The following is a 12,786-nucleotide window of genomic DNA, read 5'->3' on the forward strand; positions in this document are numbered from 1 at the left end:
CGTTGCTAGATGATGCAACTATTTTAGAAGCATCTTTTTAGTCAATCGCAGTCTTATCTTGTAAGGACTGTGTGATGATAAGAATTCTTGTTTTTGATAAGAAGAAGAAGAGAATAAGAGTTATCCCGCAGTGATTTCAGTGAGTTAGTTCGTTTTTGTTGGCAGTTTGAAATATTGAAATTTTAAATATATTTATTTATTTTATATTTGAAATGTAGCGACCGTTAGTTGTCGGCCCCGGAACGGCCTATGGGCAATTTTAGGAACTACGACGAAAATTTTATAATTTTGCGCCAGTGGGAAAAGTGGCGCCACATTATCAAATATTAAGAAATACCAAAATTGGTATATACCAAAAGTCGGTATTTATTCGATATCGATATTCGAAATCGGTTTTATTTGTATTTGTATTGCCAGTACCCAAATAGGATATTTAATAATTGTCTGCAAAAGACAGATCTTAAATAAAGTTGAAACATTGCTCAAAAAAATTAAAATACAAATTTGTATATCATTTGTCATATGCAGGGTGACCATTTATGTTTTATTATACACCTTTCGGTATCATCGGATATCATCGGTCTTTTAAACTCAATTTTTAAGGTATTTTCAATAATATATGGCATCCAACGTCCATACGCATGATATTCAAATGTCCATTGAGGAATATCTCTTGCTCCGTAGGGATTTTTCTCTCTGTCTCTTGAAGGATTTTTCTCTCTAGCAACATGGGAAATTTTATCTCAACAATGAGTTTTTATTCCATCCCCACTTACGATGAATTCCACCACAAATTACGTATTTTACCGTTGGCAGCATAATTTTTATGGACCAGCAACATGCTGCGAAAAGTGAGCAGCAGGGTTCTTCAACATTTGGCACGAAATAAGAAACATTGAATTGAATAATAATTGAATACAATTGATTAAATTTTGGGAAATCTCTGGCTCCAATCAATGCAAAGACATTCTTCCATCTGTGTTGGTAATCCATCTCAACAAAATTATGCACATACCGAGAATATATCTAGATTATTATTATTAATTATTAATGTTTGAGAGAGGCTTTGAAAATGCATTTTTAATATTAACTTATGGAAATAGGGTATACAAATGGCCATACCATGCAATACCTACAGTTTGACAAGCAACAAATAAAATTATAGTTTTAGCCTAACTAGCTAGTAATATCAAATATATCATCATAATCGAGTTTGTCTTGACATAGAGGCACAAGGGGAATGTTGGTTAAGGATTGGTCTGGGCATTTCCTGTGACCTGAACTCGTGACGATTGTCACATTGCGGGTAGCACGAAATACCCGCAGTGTCCTGGGCACTGATGTGCATAGAAATACCCTGGCGGCGCTTCTTCAAATCCAGCAGGTGGTTGGAAGTATTTCTGCCTCGAACATAGTGGACGTGGACATGATGCTTGGTCCTGGTGGTCCTGGCCCGGATCTATGTTGATGGTGGCGATGCCGATGTAATGCCTCGCTAAATTGGTTGCTCCCGGATGACCCTGTCGAGGTGGAGGCGGCAGCGGCAGTATGTATGTCAAGCTTGCCTTTTGCAGAATTTTGGGATTGTGCATGCTGCGACTCTTTGCCATTTTTTGCTCCGTACCTTTGTTTTGTCGTGCCTGCACAACGTTCAGTAGCACATATGGAGATAATTGGGAGCAGCAAATCCCCAAACATTAATGCGATCAATCCACCGGGCAACATGGAACTGGAGCAAATAAAGGATCTAGGGGCAAAATTATTATATTAAGTAAATAAGATAGTTCATCCCGCCGCGGGCATAAAGTGTGGAACTGAAATATTATTAATCATTATGCAGCATTGTTCTCAAAGTTGTCCCATGGTATCTAGCACGGCATCGACGACCTTCGAATACACATCTGATTTCGCAGAAATCGGCCTGCTCTAATGCGCGTTTTAGCAGACGATCCTGTTCATAGCCTGGAAGTCTCCAAGTCTCAAACAGTCAGCACTCAAGGCTTTAATATACAAAATTTGCATTTGTGGCCTCTCCTCTTCCGGAATAAAGGTTGCAGATAGGCTTTCTCAACGAAGTTGTTTATAAGTTTTAATGCTGTTTTCTTCTCGAAGATTTCTCAACAGAAACCTGCCAATTTTGTGGCAGAGAGGCAGGTTGTCGATTGTAATTTATTCATGGTCAGAATCAAGGATATTTCGTGGAACAAAAAGACAAATTATAAATCAATAAAAGACTACTGATGTATGTTTGTATGTATGTACATAGTTAATCAAATGGAGACCCAAGTGGTAATTAACATCTGAAACTAGTTTTCCAACGTGAACATCTCGTTAAGAGACCGTATTAAATTTCATAAAAAGAAACCAAAACGGAAGCAAATTTCACAGAGAGAAAACAGAACGGATGTTGGTTTCACTATTTTGATTTTCAACATATTTTGATCAATCTACTGCAGAGTCATCATCATCGCCAGCATCGTGATGGCAGCAGGCAACAGCATCAGCGCAGTCGCAGCAGCCGTTAACACCCATTGCATTTTTTTTTGTCCGTTGTATTAAATGTTTTTAAAGGAACTCCGCGTAAACCCCAAATCCCAACCCTATAACTAGTATCCTGACGCTGCAGTTGCGCTGGGCTGGCTGTCAGATGATGATGATTGCGATGATGATGCAGCAGGAGCCGCATTGTGTTCCCCCTTGACGATGTTGGGCAAGGATAACGAACCCAGAACTCTCCCGACGTTGGCTCTCTCTCTCTCTCTCTCAGTCTCGGTCGTTTTCAGTCTCATTCATTGAATCAGACAACCTCTCTCGGTCTACGTCTACCCTTTTCACGGCATTGAATTTCCCCCTTTATTTTTTAGGCTGTTATGCTCTCCATCACTTTTTTTTGCAGTTTGGGTTGAAGGATTTTTTTGCGCAGCTGCTTCGGGTTTTTACGGTTTTCCGATCTCAATACCCGCTGTTGCCTGTAAGTCGATCGCCACTTGATATGAATCCACTCGAGACCCGACTCCGAGTGGCGGTGTGTAGGTGTTGATTGGTTGCAGATCACTCTTAAGGGTACAACTTTTATGCGGGAAAGACTGGAAATTAGCTTTCTAAAACTACGGTGACCATGGAAAATATTGCCACCAAAAGGGGGCTTGAGTTCGCTTCCACATAACCCCTTCCCATCCCCGTTTTTCCCAGAGTGACAAAGAGGCAGACGGATAGGGGAACTGTTCAAAAAACCGTAAGTAATTGCTGGGATATCCGTGAAAATATTTTATATTTTTGCCCAAAAAACTCCCTTTTTTTTTGCCTACCCTCCCCTTGTTTGTAATTAAAAAAGGAAAAAAATACAAAAAGTGAAAGAAAGAAGAGAACGTTTCGGGTTGGGTTCAATGTGCAAAAAGGCTAGATGATGAGGAGCGTGATTGTGCAATGATCGGGAAAACGAAATCTGAACTTAATGCACTCTCCTCGAATAGATAGAAAAATTGCTTGATTAAGTGTGTGTGGGTTTGTGTGTGTGAGAGATCGCATGAGAGTCTGCATGTGGAGCATATGATAGATGATGTGAAGCTATAGTAAATTCTTAAGGACCCCATGCAAATTAGGGGTTGCTCTATTCCCAATTCATTTATCCCTCCTTCGAAGTCCCAAATTAGTTGCACATCTTGCGTTCATTTGTCTGCGTCTCCCTGTCCCTACGCTTACCTTTTCGGAGGTTGACAAAAGAAGGACGAAATCCTCTCAAACGAATCTTCGTTTTTTCTTCGCCTTCTAACGAGGCGTCTTGCAATGGGGAGGAATTTCCGTTTTTTACCTGGTTCACGACATTTTTCCCATATTTCTTACAGTTCATTCACCTTCGAGAGCAGAGATCAGGCAATGATATGTCTGTTTCTGCATCATTTTTAAAGATTATTTGAACTCCGGGGGATCATTGCAGAAAACGTTGAAAAAATTATGTACACATTTTGATGACAAACAAACGTAAAGTATTCCCTAGATGTTGGACCGCTGGGATAAAAGCCTATATATGTATGTGTATGTATGTACATACTTACATAGGTACAAATGTGCTTAGAAATTAAATTCATTGCATTTAAGTGATAATTTTGTTGTAGAATCTAGCTCTAATTAACCTGGGTTGGAGAGTAGTACAGTATTTTCGAATATCCTGATTTCATACCGAACTCTAGGCACACATCGCGAGAAGAGTTAAGACTGTGGAAGTGAAAAATAATTTAAGATGCTTATTTTACTTTAAAAGGTAAAAGATAATCCAGACCATAAAGCAGCCAAATGTCCTTTCAAAAGGGAATCAGCAGGAATAAAGGGCACGGAAACGGCAAGGAATCAAGGGAACACGCAAAAAGGGAAAAAGCGCGCCAAATGAAGATTACTAAAAAAACACAAGAAACAAAAGAGATATGAAACGACGTTCATAATAGGAAGGACAGAGAGAGAGAGAGAGAGGGAACGAGAGAGGAGAGCAGAGAGTCAGAGTGGTGCGGATCAGAAATCAGAGTCGAGTCTGATGACGCAAACGAAGATCATGATGAGGATTTGGATGATGACGATGTGAGATTGTATTTGAACAATTTTCAGGCACACAAACATACACAGGCAAACAGAGTCTACCACACAATCGGCAGGGGCCAGGGCAACCCGTTTTTTAAGGGTTCCCAACTGCTATCCAAGGGGATGATGCTTCGTCCTCCCGGCCTATTCCCAATTTATAAAGCAAATTACGTTTCACCCCTTTGTAAAACTCTAAAAAAGAGGCGAGAGCGATCGCTCCGAACTTTTTTCGCAGCAGCCGCTATGAAACATTTAAAAAATTCATTTCAACGCATTCGACTGGGGAATTAGTCGTGGAAAGTGCGTGGCCGAATAAGCAACTGCTCTGATACCTTGGAAGCCAAGAAAAATATCTTTAAATTCGATTTCTGCCACCCAAGAAGACAGCAAGTTCAAAAAGTGCGCGGAAAAATCCAATTCTATAAGCTGCATATAATTTATATAGCACGTGTTTTTGGTGCGGTGTTTCTGCAAACGGATTTTGGATTTTGCGCATTTGAAATTTTAAAGTGTAAAAAACTGCCAAAGAGAGAGTTACATATATGTAGGAGAGGAGAGAGAGCGAAAGCGAACCCAAAGCAGACGCCGCGTGGAGAGCAAAAAAAGTGCAAAACGCCGACAGAATAATAGAAAGGCAAAGCAGACAAATTATGAAAGCCTAACACGACATTCTGATTCCGTTTTATTTGTTTAACAAACACGTTCAAAAGTTCCACGAAAAATCAAAATTATACAAAATGTACAAGGAAAATCAAAAAAAGTTTACCAAGAATAACGAACAATACAAAATTTCATTCACAAAAAAATTGGCGACACAGTTCTTTTGGTAAGGTTTTTTTTTTGCGGAGGAATCAAAATTGGCACAAATCGAAAAAATTGGAATTATGTTTTGTAAAGTTGTTTCAACAAATCAGACCCTGATGTCCTTATCATTTTGTATTTTGTTTAAAAGTTTAAAGTCCGTTTTGTGTCCATGTGCGAGATTTTGTGGCATATGTGTGCGTGCATGAGAGCTTAAGGCATGTTGTGTGTGTGTATTGCCGGCAGAGACTTGTTCAAAGATGGCCGCTAACAGAACGCCAGAGGCGGTGTGCCGAGTAGCAGGAGGGGGTGGCAACGGCTGTTGCTCTTTTATGGCAAACTATAACTTTGGAAATGAAAATATTGCAAATGTCCTTTGTGAGAGACATTACAGCTTTAGATGTGGAAAATGGAAATATTCAATATAATCAGGAAAAAACTAGAGTTATCAAAAAGATGTACCTTTAGATATTCTTAAATGCACAATCAAAATAGAGAACATATCCTCATCGAATTTAATGGGAGCTGAACCTTGAGAAATTGACTACAAAACAATTCTTCCTTATGAGGGTTTCCAAGACTTACATACATACTTATGTTCATATATACATATGTACTTATATATGTACATACATGTGTAAGCGAATGTACATATGAATGTATTTACAGGGTGGATGCTAAATGATGAAAGCACTTAACTTTGGCAATGAAAAAGTAAATATTAGCCACCCTGTGAATCTTTATGAATTTAGACTTTACTCTATTTATTTCATTTAAATCCGCTTGCATATTCTGATCAAGATTGTGTTCCAAAAGGTATTTGATTTGAAAATAAGGAAATTTTAGACTAACAACATGTAATTATGTACATATGTACATAAATATATATAAAGTTTTAAGTGTACATTTTATATATGTACATATGTATGTATGTACATCGTTATTCAATTAAATTATGATCCCACAAAAGAATATTTATGTTCGATGAGTTATCACCGTCGTTTTTGAAGACTCAAAGACTCACCGAATTTCATATAAACTTTGACTGTCGAAAATAGTAGCTTATCTCCCCATATTAATGTGTATGGATAGACAGACTACATACATTTTTCTATCAATAATTCGCCCAAAAACAATATGAAATATTTTTCCAATTGTCGGACGCCATTTTATAGGCTCAAAACAAAACAAAAACTAGAACCATCCCTCGCGGGGGCATGTAGATCGCTGGCTAAGTCCGGCCCTTGCTTGTCTCTCTGACTCACTGATTGACCATGCCTTGCAATATTCTATACTCTATATGGCTAGAGCAACCCCTAAGAAAGAAACGTAGTAAGTACCACCACCATCGCAGCCGGAACGGAGCCAGAACGTGGCGTGGAGTGTTATGGTCAAGCGGAATATTTTGATGGGAAACAACAATAAAAATAGCGTGATGGTTGACAGGGAGGACGAGAGGGTGAGTGCGAGTGAGAGAGTGTATAGAGCCTTGTGCTGGTCAGTAAAAGAAAATCGACCAATGGCCAAGTGGTAAGGCCTCAAAATGGGAATGGTGAAGGAAAATGACAATTACCATACGTATGTACCTTAAGTGCAAACAAATGCTGCGTTAACTATTTAAAATCGGATGAATGGCTAAGTGGCCCTCCGACTATAAATATCAATAGATTCTACTCAGATGGGAATTTGATAGGTTATGGAAGGTTCCTTCATAGAGGATCATGATTCAAATTTGAATTCAAATTTATGATAATGCTTCTGAAGTTAAGGGTTTGACTTCAAAAATAATACGAATCTGTAGACCTATATATGTATGTAAGTACATACGTACATATGTATGTTAAAATGTTTAATTCTTTAACCAATTTAAGAGAACTGTTACTTTAAGAGCGTGACCAAATTATCAGCTAAAGTATTTCTCCACTAACAAATTCCATTCTCTGTACACACAACATAAAGTACTCTGTACATAAAGGCACTGAAAAAGTGTACAAATCTAATCGAATATTTACCATTCCTTCGGTCTCCCCGGGTTTGGATAAATCTTTAAATAGAAGAAAAACATTTTACGACACTTCTCAGCAATTAAAACAAAATGCCTATTCCTTATCCTCCCACTGCGATGCCCGAGCGTACACCTGAACTTTCGACATAAAGTGCTGTCCAGCATCCCAGTCCACCAAGCCAATCTCTGCATTCCTCACACCAGTGGAGCCGATCAAATGAAAAGCATGGAAATGCATTTTCCATGTTAGCTGCTATTCAAATTGCTTAATTGCGTATTAAATATGCAGAAAAGTAGGCAAAAAGAGCGGAAAATATGCGGCCAGAGAGGGTTTTTGGGGATGGGAGGAGGGTCCATGCCCTGACCAAATTGCTGCGGCAAGTGTGGAAATATTTTGTATCAACAGACATTAACCCGCCTGACAGTTTTTACTGTCATCCACCTGCAACCCTCAGCCCCGTCCAGCCCCGCCCCGCCCGATTTGGCCTACGAAAGTGACAACTGACTTACCACACACACTCCCGCCGGCCGATTCCTCCCTTACATCACGACTATATGTATATCACTTTTACGTAACAATCCGAAAAGGTTGAAAGTCGAAGTCGGCAGGCGGAAAGCCACAGCAAGTGTGTAGGCCCCATCCGAATTTGGATAGATTTTCCTCTTTTTTTTTTGCTTTCCATTTGGTTGGTTTAATTGACGAGTACTCTGTGGGAGGTGTCAAGCGTCGTGGGGAGGCAGAAGTAGGGGTAGAGTCAAGGAATATCCCTAATAGATTTTCCATTTATGTCCATTAGTCCTGGGTAATGCTTTCCCTGCGCGTGATTCCTGCAAATACATGCATAAATACATACATACATATATGGGATATCTGGACGCCTGGAAAAATGATCAAATATGTCAGCTGATTGGTGTGGATGAATTAATGAACTATATTATTGTGGATAAATGTAATTAAAGTTCACTCGAACCAAGAAGTGACTTTCAAGATGAATAAAAGTGTTATTTTAATCATAAAGAGGATGTGTGTCAAAATCTGTTTGAAACTCATTTATAATTTTTTTGATGAATCAATTTTTTTTCTTAAAAAAGGAATAACTATCCTTAATCATTCAAATACATTTAACAACCCACAAACAAAGTTCTCAATATGTTTTCAAAATCAATATAAAAGCAAACAAATCATGAAGATTTCAATTGGCTCAATGGGAAAGCTACTTTAAATGTTCTTTAAATCCCCAAAAGTCATTTCATCTCTTACTCCCCACTAAACTTTCGATTCTCACTGCAATCTAATTAGAACCCATCATTAAACTTGGGCCAAAACTTAACAAAACAAAAAGGTAAACAAGAGTATTTTTTTTGGGAAATCAATTAGAAAATTCACCTAAAAGTTGTACGTTAAATAGTGAAGCGCTGAACCGGAGACCCATCAACCATCTCTCCCCCTCACGGTACCAGAATCCGATAGAGGCCCAGCACTTCCTGTCAGTTGTGTTCAGTTCGAGTTGTTCTGTTCCGTTGTTCTCTGTGCGCTTTGCTGTGACTTTTTAACCTAATGAATAATAAATTGGGCCAATTGTCACGCAAAAACAATGCCGCGAAATGGATGGATAAGGGTTTTCTTATGCCCATAGACGATGTGATGTCAGGTCTGTGAAGTTGCCTTTTCCAAATTGTAGACACATTCTCCATGCCTTTGCTCACTCTCCGAGCTGTGTGCTGTTGTGAGGTTGGACTTGTTTCTTTCGGTGGAAGTGTCGCCCTCAATAGATTTTGGCATTTGTTACAAAACTTGCAATCACCTGGGGAAATCGTGGCAGGCAGGCATCTTGCAACGATTAGCACTTGCGCCCACTTGCCTCAGGTTCAGATTCAGTGCCCGTGATCCCTCTTTTTGGTTGGCGCCCACATGCATTTGTTCTGCCATATCCACGAGTCAGAAAGTAATTAGCATATTGAAATGTAGCGAAGGCCTCCCCCAGTACATCCTCATCAATAATGCACAAGGAAAACTTGATGCATTTCTGTTACGGTTGCTGTTGCAGCTATTTCTGCATTTCCATTTCTTGAAAACAGCAACATGCTTCCCGTGTCGCTGTAAATATTTAATTGGGAAAAATCTTTTCGCCGCGATAGGGGTTGCATGGACTCTGTTCGATTTTCCTAGTTGTATGGATGGCCTCCTGCTAAAAGCGTGTCAACAGCTTGTCAATCACAATTTACCAAATAAAATGTAAGTGTCAGCCTATGGAAATTTAGTTTGCAAATGTGTTGATTGTGTTTTAGTTGCGGTTGTTCAAGATAATTGACATGCGGTGCTACAAAGGTTTCGGAATCCTCAGTATCCTCTTAGGAGTACCCATCTTTCACTTGCAACTCAAAAATACTGAAAGACTCCCATTATCTCCCCACTATATACTTTACTTCATTTTAGTACAGACCTGCTCGATGTTCCCCTTTCCATGACATTCAATATTTGTTACAAAATTAAAGGAAACGAATTTTCTATTTCTTTGACGGAACAGTGATGTTATTTACTTGAATCGATTCCATTTAACATAATCCAAAAAACATTACAAACGCTTCTTTCTATTTTTAACAACAAAAAAGATATGTCGGATCCATCTTTAAGCACTCAACTTTACAACAAGATATTTATTTAATGCTTTTCAGTTCTAATTCACTACTCGACAAAATCAAAATTTTTTTTTTAAGAAACCAAAAAACTCTTTTGATTGATTTGGGGCATAAATTAATGAATTATAATAATTGTTCTATCACGTTTAAAAAGCTGGCATTTTTTGTTAATGTTTATACCAGAGGTAGCGGTTTGTTTTCTTACATAACTCAACTATCTTAGATCTTGCAAAGAAGATTGCCATTCTAAAAAGCAGCAGTTGGAGCTAAAAATTTGAACTAAGTACTCTGTGGTTTTTGGATTACCGTCTGGGAAATATTCATCTTTCAAATGCAAAAACTATGATTTGTGTTCTGCATTTTTAACGATATTTTGAATTTAAAAACACAGGAAAAGTCGAAAAAAACGTATATCCTCGTGTGAAAAAAACAATACCTCTAAAAAGGAAATCCCAAACAAAAAAAGCATTATTTTTAAATTATAAAAAAATTGTTTTGGTATGCAAAAAAAAAATCGTTTTTCTACTTATAAGCCTTCAGAAAAAGCTGGGTTGATTTCTTCAGCAAAAATTGTGTCGGGTGGGCTCTAGAGTCAGGAAGAAATTACAAGAATACTTACAACCGACTTCTCTCTCCAGTCTGCATGTGTATGGACTTATGTACACACATATGTAAGTATGTACATATCTCGGTCAAAGCCAATTTGCATTTACACTTAATACAAACCATTTAAACAATTGTAAACTTATGCAAATATACTCAAATAAATTGCACACCATTTGGGGGCGTTGCAACTGTAATACGCTAAAATTAACTAAAAATAAAATGTAAAATCTTGACATAATTTACGCCTGCGCCGTAGAGGAAAGTATATCATGTGCCCGACAATAGTAAATGCCGGAACGCTCATTGGTCGCCTGATGGAAAAACACCGAGCAGATGGCAGTGCCGAGGCCGTTTCGTTTGCAGTAACAAGTATACGGCGTATAGGCGTCCGTATACGGACACTAACGACGAGGCAGGGATGCTGCTTCCGTGTGGCTTTCGTGCGCTTCGGGCCAGTACCTCGATGCAGCCAGAACTTTGGTTCGTGCGGCATGGCAATATATGCCAGGATCAGAAGGATACAACGTGACAGCAGGTAAAACGGTGTTGCAGTTCCAGTGCGACTCTCACACCGTGCAGACGTGCTTGTCTGCCAAAAAAGTACATCCCAAGTTGTGCATTTAAGCTGTGAATATAAGTTATGTGAGTTTAAGTGTGGACATATGAATGGACACTTATATAATTTTGATTGTTGCTCAGAAAGCCCTAATACTTAGCTAGTTGGCTTTCGAGCAATAATTAAAGCCAAATAAGTGATCCCAACAACATTTGTGGTGCAGCAAGCTCTCAAAGGTAAGGTACAAATTGTTTTTATTCAAGACTTGTCATTTCTATTTAGTCTAAATTCAGTTTTGACGCTGATAACCAGTTTTCAATTAAGTCGAAAAGAGATATTTCGTATCATTCCTTAGGCATTCATCTGTGCAACAAGATATTCAGTTATATTATTGGTCCCTACAACTAATGTCCCAGATTTGTTGGCCACTTTAATGAACTGTTTTGTTTTTTTCCCCAGATCTCTCATGCAATTTCGTGGGTTCATTGTTTCCCTAACAACTTCCTATTGCTGTTGCCCACCCGCATTAACGACAGCCAAAAACTTCCCTCTTGCAATTAGTCATCCAAACAAACGTCGTTGAACTTTTGAAAAATAGAGGAGAAAAAAAAGGCAACTGAAAACAATTGACAAACAAGTGCTCTCCGCAACAAAAGGTACAAAACGAAACGACACACGACCTTCACATTGAATGCGCCCAAGTATTGCCAGAGTCAGGTGTCAGTGCACTTGAAACTCGTTTCTGTTTTGGGGTTTGTTATTATTATTTTTTACGAGTATATTTGGTTTCGTATCGCCTGTCAACAGCAGACAATGGTCAGTGCTATACGTTTTTATGGCCAATTTGTTTTGTGAATTAGCATTTGGGGCGAAACTACAGAACTACTCATACAAGCAGTCGCGATCAATGAACTTGAATGGGATGGGAAACGTACGAAAAGTTGTATCTGGTTTCAGGCTAAAGAAGCAAAGTCAAGAAATCAATTAATATTCAAGCGTTTTGGATTGGTTTACTGATCTGATTTTGAGATTCTTGATTATAAATTATTTATGTTCGGTCCACATGAATTGTCACTCTCTCAACTTTCAGTTTCAATTCCTGCTTCCTGTTTTATTTACTTATTGTTGTCACTTTATATGTATTATGTGTGTGTCTAAATGATTGCGATTTATTAAATGCTGCACTTCCACCGGCATAAATGTACTTTGCAACTGAGGCGTTTATAATTAGATGGGATAGCCTCCTCATGTCGCTAATTGCATTGAGATTGCAAGCCACGTTTGCCTGAGTTTTAAGGGCAATGTTAATGACAAAGCTTTTAACATTACATTGATTATACCGACATTGAATTTCAATTATTATTCGGTCTCATTACTATTCATAAACAGCGCAGACGTCGTCTTCATTTACATACTACCGACGATTAGACCAGGTCCAATTGCTGATGGAATTATGACGTTAAAGGCTATTTACAATGTGGGAACTTAATTATGTCCAATTCCAGCAATGTCAAAGCTATGACGGATCCATAATTTCAAGGTTTGTAGAGCACATAACTGACAGTTTTCTTCTATGGAGGAAACTTGGGAAAGGTACAATGGAGGT

The sequence above is a fragment of the Drosophila guanche genome, unplaced genomic scaffold, assembly GCF_900245975.1.
Source record: "Drosophila guanche unplaced genomic scaffold, DGUA_6, whole genome shotgun sequence".
Classification (NCBI taxonomy): domain Eukaryota; kingdom Metazoa; phylum Arthropoda; class Insecta; order Diptera; family Drosophilidae; genus Drosophila; species Drosophila guanche.